The 5,451-nt window shown below is 39.7% G+C and overlaps 1 pseudogene; it reads right to left on the bottom strand.

The window, feature by feature from the left end:
* Positions 1 to 686: 686 nt before the first annotated feature.
* LOC100596164 lies at positions 687 to 1,749 on the bottom strand (annotated as a pseudogene).
* Between the last annotated feature and the right edge of the window lie 3,702 nt (positions 1,750 to 5,451).

Raw genomic sequence — 5,451 nt, 5'->3', positions numbered from 1 at the left:
GCGCCTCAAAGCAACAGGCTGGTTCATTAGAGGAAAATGCTAAAAGTTAGAAGAACGCTGAAAGGTCATATATGCCCAATTCCCTCATTATGTGTACGGGAGGACTGAAATCCCATAGGAAAAGGTTAGCAGGTGTATTAGACACACATGAACTCTTCAATTTAAATCGAGTGGTCTGAGTAAGGGTTAAGCCACTCTCTTGACAGGGGTTTTGGACAAGTCACTGGACAACCCTGGGCATCATTGTAGAGAATATTCATTTACCCTATGTGTGTTTTTAGTCTGTTCAGCAGCCATTCCACCTTCCTTCAGCACCTCACTTTATTCTTTGGGAATTACAGAAATCTTGAATTGCCTGTGCTATTTTTTTTTAATTTGGGTTTTAATTATGTAAATAAATAGCAACATGAAAACGAGGAGTTCTAAGGTTTGTACATTATCTCTAGGTGAAAGGATTTCAGATTAGTTTGCTTGTAGGATGGTACCACCCAAGATAACAGAGCTCTGGTCTAGTATTTCCTGAAGAAGAAAGCCAATTTAATACATTCAATACTGACTTCTCTCACATTTTTCTGTAGAAATACTGATTTACTCTATGGAGTTTCCAATGTTTACCTACACCTAAGTTATAGATAACTTAATATGGGTAACTTAAATAAGTTAAGACGGGCAGAGCATGGAGTTTTCTACTTAGTTCCAGGTGAATTCTTCACATTTCCTGGCTTTTGAAAGTTGCCCTTCCACAAATCTTAAACCCCAGTCATATAATCTCTCCCCACTGACATGGGCAAACACGATGGTTTGTTGTGGATAATAGAGGGAGGCAGCTAATCCCATGAAACCAGGCGGATACACCAGCTTCTTTATTTTTGAACCTCTAGCCAAAAGGAGTCCAATAAGTCCAGCAAAACCAATAACACCAAGTCTCGGAAAAAATCCAGGAGGTGCATTTTGGAGATAGTCATAGCTGTCTAACCCCACTGAACCAAACTTTGCATCTTGGGCTTACTTTGGGAGTACGTGTCCTGACACCAGCTTGTGTATGGCTCGCAATAAGTGTCGGAGCTGTGTGAAGCTTTCTTCTAGCTGGTTCCTTGACTCCTCCACACACTGCGATTCGCCCTTGCGAAAGCTTGTCAACCTTCACGGAAGTTTTGGGAGGTGAGTCCTTTTTCGGTGCTGCACAGACTTTGAAGGTGAACAAGCTCAGGCTGGCTGGCCCCACGGACCCCTCTGAATTACCTTGAACGTGTCGCTGGCAACGGTGGCTCTGGCAGGGTCACCCCAGCCTCGGCCACGCCCACAACAGAGATGTGGCTACGGAGGCCCGGTAGGGCCTTGATTTCTCCAACCGCAAGCGAGCCGTAGTGCAGGTGACTGCAGTAGGACAAACTCTGTGCGGCGAAGGCTTGGTTCAATCACCCCTGCCTATGCTCTTGATGGGACTTTCGGTTCAGGTATCCTCCTCTCCTCTGGCACACAGTGTTAATTGTTGCCACAAGCTAAGTCCACCAGTCTCTCCCTACAGGGAAATGAAGTCCTGAGCAAAGTGACACAAATATGGAAAGGTTTAGAACTGATTTGTTCTGGTAGTCATTCCCAAAGCAGTATCCATTTGTCCTGGTTACTACACCTCCAAAATTCCAATGTCCGAATTTTGCAATGTTTGTATTCTCTTTCCAATATTTGATTGTTTACGTTCTTCTTCAGTTCTATGGAGCTGCCTACGAACATTCCACTAACACCCATTTTTAAGTTAATTGCAGTGGTCTCTGTTGCTTGCAACCAAAAACAAACCAAACTAATATATCGTACATGTGAAATTGTAACTAATATATTGTACATGTAAAATGGGAAAAATTATATTTCACTCATAAAGGTGGTATCAGTTTTTTTTTTTTTTTTTTTTTTTTTTGAGATGGAGTGTTGCTCTTTTTGCCCAGGCTGGAGTGCAATGGTACCATCTTGGCTGACAGCAACCTCCGCCTCCTGGGTTCAAGTGATTCTCCTGCCTCAGCCTCCTGAGTAGCGGGGATTACAGGCATGTGCCACCATGCCCGGCTAATTTTGTATTCTTAGTAGAGATGGGGTTTCTCCATGTTGGTCAGGCTGGTCTCGAACTCCTGATCTTAGGTGAGCCGCCTGCCTTGGCCTCCCAAAGTGCTGGGGTTACAGGCATGAGCCACCGTGCCCAGCCAAGTTTTTTTAATATATAAAAATAATGTATATTAAAACTACTGGCTTGGAGAATAAAACTTAAGAGGAACCCAGTAAGTATTGTTTGCTTGGTTTTTAAGATCCTTCCTATGTATTCTCATCTTTATTCCTGGATTCTGCTGAGATGCTCAATGGATCCATGAGTCACATGCTTAATCTCCTCAAATAACTCTCTGGGTGAGAACATACGCACACCTTTGGTCTTTTTGAGACACTGGGTAATAGTTGTTTAACCACATCCTTGACTTTGTCTTCAGAACACACTTTCCTAAGAATGAATCTTCTAGTTTTAGCTTCTTTTGCAAAATGAATAGGCAGAGAATTTCCCAAATCATGAAATCCTGGTTTTTGTTTAATAGGCTTCCTCAATTTATCTCCCTCCTCTTGCATTTTATTATAAGCAGCAAAAAGAAATCTGACCGTACTTTCAACATGTTGCCTAAAATGTTGAGAAAAACAACCAAGTTATTTGCTTACAAGTTATGCTTCCACATAATTGTAGGACACAATTCAGCTAGGCTTTCTGTCACTGTATTACAAGGGTCCCTCTCCTCCAGCTCCCCAAATCAAGTTCCTTATTTTTTTCTGAGCCCTCAGCAGCAAAGCCTTTAATGTGCATATTTCTACCAACATTCTGTTGATGATAACATACATATACTCTAAGATGATAGAGACTTTCTCTCCTGTTCTCTTAACTTACTCCTGAGCCCTCATCAACAGGGCCTATAATACCCATTTTTCTACCAATAGTCTGTTTAAAGCAGTATAGGCTTTTCCTATCTAGCACCTCAAAATTATTTGAGTCTCTACCTATTGCCCAATTCCACAGCCATGTTCACATTTTTAGGTATTTGTTACAAGATTTTTAAAGACATTTGTTACAGTTTTTAGGTATTTAGTTAAATATAGCATTTTAGATATTTGTTACAGGTTTTAGATATGTAGTTTTTAGGTACCAAAATCTGTATGTTTCCCCTGACTCCTATAACAAATTATCACAAATGTGGTGGCTTAAAACAATTATTCTCTCAAAGTTCTAGAGACCTAATATCTGAAATCAGTATCACTAAGCTGAAATCAGGGTGTCAGTAGGGTTACTCCCTCTGGAAGCTCTAAGTGATAATCTGTTTCTTGCCTCTACCAGCTTCTGGTGGCGGCCACCCTTTCTTGGCTTGTGGTCACATACGTCTAATCTCTGCCTCTGCAGCTACATTTCCTTCTCCTTCTGTGTCAAATCTCCTTCTCATAAAGACACGTGGATTACACTGAAGGCCCACTTGGATTAGCCAAGATAATCCCCCTATTCTAAGATCCTTAATGTAATCAAATCCACAACATCCTTTTCTGCCACATAGGGTGACATTCACAGGTTCCACACAGTAGGATGTGGCTACATTTTGGGGGTCATTATTTAGCTTACCACGTGCTTCCTCTCTTTTTCTGGTTTTGCCTTTTCCAATGCTGTACAAAGTTATCTCTGTAACCGGCCTCAGTGTGACATTCTGGAAACTTTAAAATTTAGCTGACTAAAATAATTTCACTTAGGAGAATATATGACATTGAAATTTAAATTTTGTTCAAGGGGCTTTATTTACTCTTGTTAATAGTAACTTTTAAAATATAGAACCAGATGGTGATTCAACACACATACACATACAAATACACACACATCTGCCTGTTAGCATAATGTAAATTTTCCACTTACAATTTTACAAAAATAAGTTGAGGACATGCATTAATCTATAGCAAATCTGGCAGGAGTTCTTCAATACAAGATTTTATATGAAGATGAAAATGTTTATTTAGTTTGAAATGAACCAAACCAATCTGTACAGAAGAAACAACATAGAATTTTACTATTCCATACAATTGAACATTATTATGTTCAAATACTATAGAGGATAAAGAAGTGAATTCCAGTATTTTTCCAATTCTTTTCCTTCTAAATAGTTGATGTACATTCCTAACCTATTTTAGCTATTAAATTGTTTTTCTCTATTATTCCAGGTTTCTGTTCATCTCTTTTGATCCACAGTCTGTACATCCGAGTCTTTTGTCCCATAATTTTTAATGCGAAGTGTATACATTATTTTGTATTGCTGCTGTAAAAAATCATCACAAATGTAGTGGCTTTAAACAACCCAAATTTACACTCTTGCAGCTCTAGAGGTCAGAAATGTAAAATGGGTTAGCAGGGCTGTGCTATTTCTGTGGTCTCAAGAGAGAATTCATTCCCTTGCCTTCTCTACCTTCCAGAAGCTTCCTGCATTTGTTGATTTATGGCCCCAACTTTCTTCCAGCAACATAGCATCTTCCAACCTTTGTCTTTCTTTGCCCAACACATCACTTTTTTCTGACTCTAATCCTCCCCTCCCTCTCTCTGTGATTACAGTGGGCCCATGAGCATAATCTAGGTTAATCTCTCCATCCCAAGATCCTTAAATCAATCACATATGCAAAGTACCTTTTATCATGTGTTGTAACATATTCAGGTTCTGAGACTAGGATTAAAACATCTTTGGGGGTGGGGCACTATTCAGGCTATCACATGGAGTTTGCCAAAATTCAAATCCATGTCTTTATTACTATTTGCAAAAAATCTTCAATGTTTGCTATCACTAATGGTCAAAACTGCATTGTTTGGTTTGTGTAATGAATAACTTTGAAGTGGAATCTGAGACAAAAATTGGACCTTTCATTTGATAGAAGCATAGGCTCCATGACTCTCCTAGGGTAAGATAATTAAACATTCATCTTAATTGCAATAAATTTCTGACTTCTGTTTTAGTACTGCATGGCCCAGAATGTGTGGGCTATTTATACCCTTTTTGTGGGCCATTTATACCCTTTTTGTAAGAGGCAGAGCAAAGAAAAGGAGGGCAATATTTGGAGGAGAGGGACCCCTCTTTCCCTGGTTAAGTTAAGAAGAAATGAACAAGGAACTCAGGGCAAGATCAAGAGAGGTGATTCATCAACTGGTCTTCAACTAGAAAGGTGAAGATAGTCCTTTCTAGTGGTGTAGTGGAATGAACATGACAGAGCTCCCAGGTATGCAGTTCTTTTAGCAAGCTGGTAGTATTGGTCAACTCACTTCACCTCTCTGGGGGAAGAGGTGAGCTCAGCTCATCAACCTCTAAAATCTTAACCAGTAGTAACTCTGAAGGATTAGCCTTGACATTACTAATGTTGCCTCTCTTGCTTAATATTTTATACTAATGAAAATATTAGTTTGTA

Source organism: Nomascus leucogenys, chromosome 2, assembly GCF_006542625.1.
Source record: "Nomascus leucogenys isolate Asia chromosome 2, Asia_NLE_v1, whole genome shotgun sequence".
Classification (NCBI taxonomy): domain Eukaryota; kingdom Metazoa; phylum Chordata; class Mammalia; order Primates; family Hylobatidae; genus Nomascus; species Nomascus leucogenys.
This window is presented reverse-complemented; position numbering and strand designations above follow the sequence as displayed.